The following is a 12,488-nucleotide window of genomic DNA, read 5'->3' as shown; positions in this document are numbered from 1 at the left end:
ATATGCAATGTTCTGTGATATTATTAATTAAGGTGTAATGTTCTTTACTGGCCACCAAATGGCACTAGAATTCTATGCAATGTTCTGCGATATTATTAATTAAGGTGTAATGTTCTTTACTGGCCACCAGATGGCACTAGAATTCTATGCAATGTTCTGCGATATTATTAATTAAGGTGTAATGTTCTTTACTGGCCACCAGATGGTACTAGAATTCTATGCAATGTTCTGCGATATTATTAATTAAGGTGTAATGTTCTTTACTGGCCACCAGATGGTACTAGAATTCTATGCAATGTTCTGCGATATTATTAATTAAGGTGTAATGTTCTTTACTGGCCACCAGATGGCACTAGAATTCTATGCAATGTTCTGCGATATTATTAATTAAGGTGTAATGTTCTTTACTGGCCACCAGATGGTACTAGAATTCTATGCAATGTTCTGCGATATTATTAATTAAGGTGTAATGTTCTTTACTGGCCACCAGATGGCACTAAAATTCTATGCAATGTTCTGCGATATTATAAATTAAGGTGTAATGTTCTTTACTGGCCACCAGATGGTACTAGAATTCTTTGCAATGTTATGTGATAATTTTAATTAAGGTGTAATGTTCTTTACTGGCCACCAGATGGCACTAGATTTCTATGCAATGTTCTGCGATATTATTAATTAAGGTGTAATGTTCTTTACTGGCCACCAGATGGCACTAAAATTCTATGCAATGTTCTGCGATATTATTAATTAAGGTGTAATGTTCTTTACTGGCCACCAGATGGTACTAGAATTCTATGCAATGTTCTGCGATATTATTAATTAAGGTGTAATGTTATTTACTGGCCACCAGATGGCACTAGAATTCTATGCAATGTTCTGCGATATTATTAAGTAAAGTGTAATGTTCTTTACTGGCCACCAGATGGCACTAAAATTCTATGCAATGTTCTGCGATATTATTAATTAAGGTGTAATGTTCTTTACTGGCCACCAGATGGTACTAGCATTCTATGCAATGTTCTGCGATATTATTAATTAAGGTGTAACGTTCTTTACTGGCCACCAGATGGCACTAAAATTCTATGCAATGTTCTGCGATATTATTAATTAAGGTGTAATGTTATTTACTGGCCACCAGATGGTACTAGAATTCTATGCAATGTTCTGCGATATTATTAATTAAGGTGTAATGTTCTTTACTGGCCACCAGATGGCACTAAAATTCTATGCAATGTTCTGCGCTATTATTAATTAAGGTGTAATGTTATTTACTGGCCACCAGATGGTACTAGAATTCTATGCAATGTTCTGCGATATTATTAATTAAGGTGTAATGTTCTTTACTGGCCACCAGATGGTACTAAAATTTTATGTAATGTTCTGCGATATTATTAATTAAGGTGTAATGTTCTTTACTGGCCACCAGATGGTACTAGCATTCTATGTAATGTTCTGCGATATTATTAATTAAGGTGTAATGTTCTTTACTGGCCACCAGATGGTACTAGCATTCTATGCAATGTTCTGCGATATTATTAATTAAGGTGTAATGTTCTTTACTGGCCACCAGATGGTACTAGCATTCTATGCAATGTTCTGTGATATTATTAATTAAGGTGTAATGTTCTTTACTTGCCACCAGATGGTACTAGCATTCTATGCAATGTTCTGCGATATTATTAATTAAGGTGTAATGTTATTTACTGGCCACCAGATGGTACTAGAATTCTATGCAATGTTATGCGATATTATTAATTAAGGTGTAATGTTCTTTACTGGCCACCAGATGGCACTAAAATTCTATGCAATGTTCTGCGATATTATTAATTAAGGTGTAATGTTCTTTACTGGCCACCAGATGGCACTAGAATTCTATGCAATGTTCTGCGATATTATTAATTAAGGTGTAATGTTCTTTACTGGCCACCAGATGGCAGTAGAATTCTATGCAATGTTCTGCGATATTATTAATTAAGGTGTAATGTTCTTTACTGGCCACCAGATGGTACTAGAATTCTATGCAATGTTCTGCGGTATTATTAATTAAGGTGTAATGTTCTTTACTGATGGTACTAGAATTCTATGCAATGTTCTGCGATATTATTAATTAAGGTGTAATGTTCTTTACTGGCCACCAGATTGTACTAGAATTCTATGCAATGTTCTGCGATATTATTAATTAAGGTGTAATGTTCTTTACTGGCCACCAAATGGCACTAGAATTCTATGCAATGTTCTGCGATATTATTAATTAAGGTGTAATGTTCTTTACTGGCCACCAGATGGCACTAGAATTCTATGCAATGTTCTGCGATATTATTAATTAAGGTGTAATGTTATTTACTGGCCACCAGATGGTACTAGCATTCTATGCAATGTTCTGCGATATTATTAATTAAGGTGTAATGTTCTTTACTGGCCACCAGATGGTACTAGAATTCTATGCAATGTTCTGCGATATTATTAATTAAGGTGTAATGTTCTTTACTGGCCACCAGATGGCACTAGAATTCTATGCAATGTTCTGCGATATTATTAATTAAGGTGTAATGTTCTTTACTGGCCACCAGATGGTACTAGAATTCTATGCAATGTTCTGTGATATTATTAATTAAGGTGTAATGTTCTTTACTGGCCACCAGATGGCACTAAAATTCTATGCAATGTTCTGCGATATTATTAATTAAGGTGTAATGTTCTTTACTGGCCACCAGATGGCACTAGAATTCTATGCAATGTTCTGTGATATTATTAATTAAGGTGTAATGTTCTTTACTGGCCACCAGATGGCACTAGAATTCTATGCAATGTTCTGTGATATTATTAATTAAGGTGTAATGTTCTTTACTGGCCACCAGATGGCAGTAGAATTCTATGCAATGTTCTGCGATATTATTAATTAAGGTGTAATGTTCTTTACTGGCCACCAGATGGCACTAAAATTCTATGCAATGTTCTGCGATATTATTAATTAAGGTGTAATGTTCTTTACTGGCCACCAGATGGTACTAGAAATCTATGCAATGTTCTGCGATATTATTAATTAAGGTGTAATGTTCTTTACTGGCCACCAGATGGTTCTAGCATTCTGTGCAATGTTCTGCGATATTATTAATTAAGGTGTAATGTTATTTACTGGCCACCAGATGGTACTAGAATTCTATGCAATGTTCTGCGATATTATTAATTAAGGTGTAATGTTCTTTACTGGCCACCAGATGGCACTAGAATTCTATGCAATGTTCTGCGATATTATTAATTAAAGTGTAATGTTCTTTATTGGCCACCAGATGGCACTAGAATTCTATGCAATGTTCTGCGATATTATTAATTAAGGTGTAATGTTATTTACTGGCCACCAGATGGCAGTAGAATTCTATGCAATGTTCTGCGATATTATTAATTAAGGTGTAATGTTATTTACTGGCCACCAGATGGTACTAGAATTCTATGCAATGTTCTGTGATATTATTAATTAAGGTGTAATGTTCTTTACTGGCCACCAGATGGCACTAGAATTCTATGCAATGTTATGCGATATTATTAATTAAGGTGTAATGTTCTTTACTGGCCACCAGATGGCACTAGAATTCTATGCAATGTTCTGCGATATTATTAATTAAGGTGTAATGTTCTTTACTGGCCACCAGATGGCACTAAAATTCTATGCAATGTTCTGCGATATTATTAATTAAGGTGTAATGTTCTTTACTGGCCACCAGATGGCACTAGAATTCTATGCAATGTTCTGCGATATTATTAATTAAGGTGTAATGTTCTTTACTGACCACCAGATGGCAGTAGAATTCTATGCAATGTTCTGCGATATTATTAATTAAGGTGTAATGTTCTTTACTGGCCACCAGATGTCACTAGAATTCTATGCAATGTTCTGTGATATTATTAATTAAGGTGTAATGTTCTTTACTGGCCACCAGATGGTACTAGAATTCTATGCAATGTTCTGCGATATTATTAATTAAGGTGTAATGTTCTTTACTGGCCACCAGATGGTACTAGCATTCTATGCAATGTTCTGCGATATTATTAATTAAGGTGTAATGTTATTTACTGGCCACCAGATGGTACTAGAATTCTATGCAATGTTCTGAGAGATTATTAATTAAGGTGTAATGTTCTTTACTGGCCACCAGATGGTACTAGAATTCTATGCAATGTTCTGCGATATTATTAATTAAGGTGTAATGTTCTTTACTGGCCACCAGATGGCAGTAGAATTCTATGCAATGTTCTGCGATATTATTAATTAAGGTGTAATGTTCTTTACTGGCCACCAGATGGCACTAAAATTCTATGCAATGTTCTGCGATATTATTAATTAAGGTGTAATGTTCTTTACTGGCCACCAGATGGTACTAGAAATCTATGCAATGTTCTGCGATATTATTAATTAAGGTGTAATGTTCTTTACTGGCCACCAGATGGTTCTAGCATTCTGTGCAATGTTCTGCGATATTATTAATTAAGGTGTAATGTTATTTACTGGCCACCAGATGGTACTAGAATTCTATGCAATGTTCTGCGATATTATTAATTAAGGTGTAATGTTCTTTACTGGCCACCAGATGGCACTAGAATTCTATGCAATGTTCTGCGATATTATTAATTAAAGTGTAATGTTCTTTATTGGCCACCAGATGGCACTAGAATTCTATGCAATGTTCTGCGATATTATTAATTAAGGTGTAATGTTATTTACTGGCCACCAGATGGCAGTAGAATTCTATGCAATGTTCTGCGATATTATTAATTAAGGTGTAATGTTATTTACTGGCCACCAGATGGTACTAGAATTCTATGCAATGTTCTGTGATATTATTAATTAAGGTGTAATGTTCTTTACTGGCCACCAGATGGCACTAGAATTCTATGCAATGTTATGCGATATTATTAATTAAGGTGTAATGTTCTTTACTGGCCACCAGATGGCACTAGAATTCTATGCAATGTTCTGCGATATTATTAATTAAGGTGTAATGTTCTTTACTGGCCACCAGATGGCACTAAAATTCTATGCAATGTTCTGCGATATTATTAATTAAGGTGTAATGTTCTTTACTGGCCACCAGATGGCACTAGAATTCTATGCAATGTTCTGCGATATTATTAATTAAGGTGTAATGTTCTTTACTGACCACCAGATGGCAGTAGAATTCTATGCAATGTTCTGCGATATTATTAATTAAGGTGTAATGTTCTTTACTGGCCACCAGATGGCACAAGAATTCTATGCAATGTTCTGTGATATTATTAATTAAGATGTAATGTTCTTTACTGGCCACCAGATGGCACAAGAATTCTATGCAATGTTCTGCGATATTATTAATTAAGGTGTAATGTTCTTTTCTGGCCACCAGATGGCACAAGAATTCTATGCAATGTTATGCGATATTATTAATTAAGGTGTAATGTTCTTTACTGGCCACCAGATGGCACTAGAATTCTATGCAATGTTCTGTGATATTAGTAAGTAAGGTGTAATGTTCTTTACTGGCCCCCAGATGGCACTAAAATTCTATGCAATGTTCTGCGATATTATTAATTAAGGTGTAATGTTCTTTACTGATGGTACTAGAATTCTATGCAATGTTCTGCGATATTATTAATTAAGGTGTAATGTTCTTTACTGGCCACCAGATGGTACTAGAATTCTATGCAATGTTCTGTGATATTATTAATTAAGGTGTAATGTTCTTTACTGGCCACCAGATGGCACTAGAATCCTATGCAATGTTCTGCGATATTATTAATTAAGGTGTAATGTTCTTTACTGGCCACCAGATGGTACTAGAATTCTATGCAATGTTCTTCGATATTATTAATTAAGGTGTAATGTTCTTTACTGGCCACCAGATGGTACTAGAATTCTATGCAATGTTCTGCGATATTATTAATTAAGGTGTAATGTTCTTTACTGGCCACCAGATGGTACTAGAATTCTATGCAATGTTCTGTGATATTATTAATTAAGGTGTAATGTTCTTTACTGGCCACCAGATGGCACTAGAATTCTATGCAATGTTCTGTGATATTATTAATTAAGGTGTAATGTTCTTTACTGGCCACCAGATGGCAGTAGAATTCTATGCAATGTTCTGCGATATTATTAATTAAGGTGTAATGTTCTTTACTGGCCACCAGATGGCACTAAAATTCTATGCAATGTTCTGCGATATTATTAATTAAGGTGTAATGTTCTTTACTGGCCACCAGATGGTACTAGAAATCTATGCAATGTTCTGCGATATTATTAATTAAGGTGTAATGTTCTTTACTGGCAACCAGATGGTACTAGAATTCTATGCAATGTTCTGCGATATTATTAATTAAGGTGTAATGTTCTTTACTGGCCACCAGATGGCACAAGAATTCTATGCAATGTTCTGTGATATTATTAATTAAGATGTAATGTTCTTTACTGGCCACCAGATGGCACAAGAATTCTATGCAATGTTCTGCGATATAATTAATTAAGGTGTAATGTTCTTTACTGGCCACCAGATGGCACAAGAATTCTATGCAATGTTCTGCGATATTATTAATTAAGGTGTAATGTTATTTACTGGCCACCAGATGGCACTAGAATTCTATGCAATGTTCTGTGATATTATTAATTAAGGTGTAATGTTCTTTACTGGCCACCAGATGGCACTAGAATTCTATGCAATGTTATGCGATATTATTAATTAAGGTGTAATGTTCTTTACTGGCCACCAGATGGCACTAGAATTCTATGCAATGTTCTGCGATATTATTAATTAAGGTGTAATGTTCTTTACTGGCCACCATATGGCACTAAAATTCTATGCAATGTTCTGCGATATTATTAATTAAGGTGTAATGTTCTTTACTGGCCACCAGATGGCACTAGAATTCTATGCAATGTTCTGCGATATTATTAATTAAGGTGTAATGTTCTTTACTGACCACCAGATGGCAGTAGAATTCTATGCAATGTTCTGCGATATTATTAATTAAGGTGTAATGTTCTTTACTGGCCACCAGATGGCACAAGAATTCTATGCAATGTTCTGTGATATTATTAATTAAGATGTAATGTTCTTTACTGGCCACCAGATGGCACAAGAATTCTATGCAATGTTCTGCGATATAATTAATTAAGGTGTAATGTTCTTTACTGGCCACCAGATGGCACAAGAATTCTATGCAATGTTATGCGATATTATTAATTAAGGTGTAATGTTCTTTACTGGCCACCAGATGGCACTAGAATTCTATGCAATGTTCTGTGATATTAGTAAGTAAGGTGTAATGTTCTTTACTGGCCCCCAGATGGCACTAAAATTCTATGCAATGTTCTGCGATATTATTAATTAAGGTGTAATGTTCTTTACTGATGGTACTAGAATTCTATGCAATGTTCTGCGATATTAATTAAGGTGTAATGTTATTTACTGGCCACCAGATGGTACTAGAATTATATGCAATGTTCTGTGATATTATTAATTAAGGTGTAATGTTCTTTACTGGCCACCAAATGGCACTAGAATTCTATGCAATGTTCTGCGATATTATTAATTAAGGTGTAATGTTCTTTACTGGCCACCAGATGGCACTAGAATTCTATGCAATGTTCTGCGATATTATTAATTAAGGTGTAATGTTCTTTACTGGCCACCAGATGGTACTAGAATTCTATGCAATGTTCTGCGATATTATTAATTAAGGTGTAATGTTCTTTACTGGCCACCAGATGGCACTAGAATTCTATGCAATGTTCTGCGATATTATTAATTAAGGTGTAATGTTCTTTACTGGCCACCAGATGGTACTAGAATTCTATGCAATGTTCTGCGATATTATTAATTAAGGTGTAATGTTCTTTACTGGCCACCAGATGGCACTAAAATTCTATGCAATGTTCTGCGATATTATAAATTAAGGTGTAATGTTCTTTACTGGCCACCAGATGGTACTAGAATTCTTTGCAATGTTATGTGATAATTTTAATTAAGGTGTAATGTTCTTTACTGGCCACCAGATGGCACTAGAATTCTATGCAATGTTCTGCGATATTATTAATTAAGGTGTAATGTTCTTTACTGGCCACCAGATGGCACTAAAATTCTATGCAATGTTCTGCGATATTATTAATTAAGGTGTAATGTTCTTTACTGGCCACCAGATGGTACTAGAATTCTATGCAATGTTCTGCGATATTATTAATTAAGGTGTAATGTTATTTACTGGCCACCAGATGGCACTAGAATTCTATGCAATGTTCTGCGATATTATTAAGTAAAGTGTAATGTTCTTTACTGGCCACCAGATGGCACTAAAATTCTATGCAATGTTCTGCGATATTATTAATTAAGGTGTAATGTTCTTTACTGGCCACCAGATGGTACTAGCATTCTATGCAATGTTCTGCGATATTATTAATTAAGGTGTAACGTTCTTTACTGGCCACCAGATGGCACTAAAATTCTATGCAATGTTCTGCGATATTATTAATTAAGGTGTAATGTTATTTACTGGCCACCAGATGGTACTAGAATTCTATGCAATGTTCTGCGATATTATTAATTAAGGTGTAATGTTCTTTACTGGCCACCAGATGGCACTAAAATTCTATGCAATGTTCTGCGCTATTATTAATTAAGGTGTAATGTTATTTACTGGCCACCAGATGGTACTAGAATTCTATGCAATGTTCTGCGATATTATTAATTAAGGTGTAATGTTCTTTACTGGCCACCAGATGGTACTAAAATTTTATGTAATGTTCTGCGATATTATTAATTAAGGTGTAATGTTCTTTACTGGCCACCAGATGGTACTAGCATTCTATGTAATGTTCTGCGATATTATTAATTAAGGTGTAATGTTCTTTACTGGCCACCAGATGGTACTAGCATTCTATGCAATGTTCTGCGATATTATTAATTAAGGTGTAATGTTCTTTACTTGCCACCAGATGGTACTAGCATTCTATGCAATGTTCTGCGATATTATTAATTAAGGTGTAATGTTATTTACTGGCCACCAGATGGTACTAGAATTCTATGCAATGTTATGCGATATTATTAATTAAGGTGTAATGTTCTTTACTGGCCACCAGATGGCACTAAAATTCTATGCAATGTTCTGCGATATTATTAATTAAGGTGTAATGTTCTTTACTGGCCACCAGATGGCACTAGAATTCTATGCAATGTTCTGCGATATTATTAATTAAGGTGTAATGTTCTTTACTGGCCACCAGATGGCAGTAGAATTCTATGCAATGTTCTGCGATATTATTAATTAAGGTGTAATGTTCTTTACTGGCCACCAGATGGTACTAGAATTCTATGCAATGTTCTGCGGTATTATTAATTAAGGTGTAATGTTCTTTACTGGCCACCAGATGGCACTAGAATTCTATGCAATGTTCTGCGATATTATTAATTAAGGTGTAATGTTCTTTACTGGCCACCAGATGGCACTAAAATTCTATGCAATGTTCTGCGATATTATTAATTAAGGTGTAATGTTCTTTACTGATGGTACTAGAATTCTATGCAATGTTCTGCGATATTATTAATTAAGGTGTAATGTTCTTTACTGGCCACCAGATTGTACTAGAATTCTATGCAATGTTCTGCGATATTATTAATTAAGGTGTAATGTTCTATACTGGCCACCAAATGGCACTAGAATTCTATGCAATGTTCTGCGATATTATTAATTAAGGTGTAATGTTCTTTACTGGCCACCAGATGGCACTAGAATTCTATGCAATGTTCTGCGATATTATTAATTAAGGTGTAATGTTATTTACTGGCCACCAGATGGTACTAGCATTCTATGCAATGTTCTGCGATATTATTAATTAAGGTGTAATGTTCTTTACTGGCCACCAGATGGTACAAGAATTCTATGCAATGTTCTGCGATATTATTAATTAAGGTGTAATGTTCTTTACTGGCCACCAGATGGCACTAGAAATCTATGCAATGTTCTGCGATATTATTAATTAAGGTGTAATGTTCTTTACTGGCCACCAGATGGTACTAGAATTCTATGCAATGTTCTGTGATATTATTAATTAAGGTGTAATGTTCTTTACTGGCCACCAGATGGCACTAGAATTCTATGCAATGTTCTGTGATATTATTAATTAAGGTGTAATGTTCTTTACTGGCCACCAGATGTCACTAGAATTCTATGCAATGTTCTGTGATATTATTAATTAAGGTGTAATGTTCTTTACTGGCCACCAGATGGCAGTAGAATTCTATGCAATGTTCTGCGATATTATTAATTAAGGTGTAATGTTCTTTACTGGCCACCAGATGGCACTAAAATTCTATGCAATGTTCTGCGATATTATTAATTAAGGTGTAATGTTCTTTACTGGCCACCAGATGGTACTAGAAATCTATGCAATGTTCTGCGATATTATTAATTAAGGTGTAATGTTCTTTACTGGCCACCAGATGGTTCTAGCATTCTGTGCAATGTTCTGCGATATTATTAATTAAGGTGTAATGTTATTTACTGGCCACCAGATGGTACTAGAATTCTATGCAATGTTCTGCGATATTATTAATTAAGGTGTAATGTTCTTTACTGGCCACCAGATGGCACTAGAATTCTATGCAATGTTCTGCGATATTATTAATTAAAGTGTAATGTTCTTTATTGGCCACCAGATGGCACTAGAATTCTATGCAATGTTCTGCGATATTATTAATTAAGGTGTAATGTTATTTACTGGCCACCAGATGGCAGTAGAATTCTATGCAATGTTCTGCGATATTATTAATTAAGGTGTAATGTTATTTACGGGCCACCAGATGGTACTAGAATTCTATGCAATGTTCTGTGATATTAATTAAGGTGTAATGTTCTTTACTGGCCACCAGATGGCACTAGAATTCTATGCAATGTTATGCGATATTATTAATTAAGGTGTAATGTTCTTTACTGGCCACCAGATGGCACTAGAATTCTATGCAATGTTCTGCGATATTATTAATTAAGGTGTAATGTTCTTTACTGGCCACCAGATGGCACTAAAATTCTATGCAATGTTCTGCGATATTATTAATTAAGGTGTAATGTTCTTTACTGGCCACCAGATGGCACTAGAATTCTATGCAATGTTCTGCGATATTATTAATTAAGGTGTAATGTTCTTTACTGACCACCAGATGGCAGTAGAATTCTATGCAATGTTCTGCGATATTATTAATTAAGGTGTAATGTTCTTTACTGGCCACCAGATGGCACAAGAATTCTATGCAATGTTCTGTGATATTATTAATTAAGATGTAATGTTCTTTACTGGCCACCAGATGGCACAAGAATTCTATGCAATGTTCTGCGATATTATTAATTAAGGTGTAATGTTCTTTTCTGGCCACCAGATGGCACAAGAATTCTATGCAATGTTATGCGATATTATTAATTAAGGTGTAATGTTCTTTACTGGCCCCCAGATGGCACTAAAATTCTATGCAATGTTCTGCGATATTATTAATTAAGGTGTAATGTTCTTTACTGGCCACCAGATGGTACTAGAATTCTATGCAATGTTCTGCGATATTATTAATTAAGGTGTAATGTTATTTACTGGCCACCAGATGGTACTAGAATTCTATGCAATGTTCTGTGATATTATTAATTAAGGTGTAATGTTCTTTACTGGCCACCAAATGGCACTAGAATTCTATGCAATGTTCTGCGATATTATTAATTAAGGTGTAATGTTCTTTACTGGCCACCAGATGGCACTAGAATTCTATGCAATGTTCTGCGATATTATTAATTAAGGTGTAATGTTCTTTACTGGCCACCAGATAGTACTAGAATTCTATGCAATGTTCTGCGATATTATTAATTAAGGTGTAATGTTCTTTACTGGCCACCAGATGGTACTAGAATTCTATGCAATGTTCTGCGATATTATTAATTAAGGTGTAATGTTCTTTACTGGCCACCAGATGGTACTAGAATTCTATGCAATGTTCTGTGATATTATTAATTAAGGTGTAATGTTCTTTACTGGCCACCAGATGGCAGTAGAATTATATGCAATGTTCTGCGATATTATTAATTAAGGTGTAATGTTCTTTACTGGCCACCAGATGGCACTAAAATTCTATGCAATGTTCTGCGATATTATTAATTAAGGTGTAATGTTCTTTACTGGCCACCAGATGGTACTAGAAATCTATGCAATGTTCTGCGATATTATTAATTAAGGTGTAATGTTCTTTACTGGCCACCAGATGGTACTAGAATTCTATGCAATGTTCTGCGATATTATTAATTAAGGTGTAATGTTCTTTACTGGCCACCAGATGGCACAAGAATTCTATGCAATGTTCTGTGATATTATTAATTAAGATGTAATGTTCTTTACTGGCCCCCAGATGGCACTAAAATTCTATGCAATGTTCTGCGATATTATTAATTAAGGTGTAATGTTCTTTACTGGCCACCAGATGGTACTAGAA

This window comes from Anomaloglossus baeobatrachus, chromosome 1 (assembly GCF_048569485.1).
Source record: "Anomaloglossus baeobatrachus isolate aAnoBae1 chromosome 1, aAnoBae1.hap1, whole genome shotgun sequence".
Taxonomy (NCBI): domain Eukaryota; kingdom Metazoa; phylum Chordata; class Amphibia; order Anura; family Aromobatidae; genus Anomaloglossus; species Anomaloglossus baeobatrachus.
The sequence above is the reverse complement of the archived record's forward strand: the minus strand, read 5'-3'. Positions refer to the sequence as shown.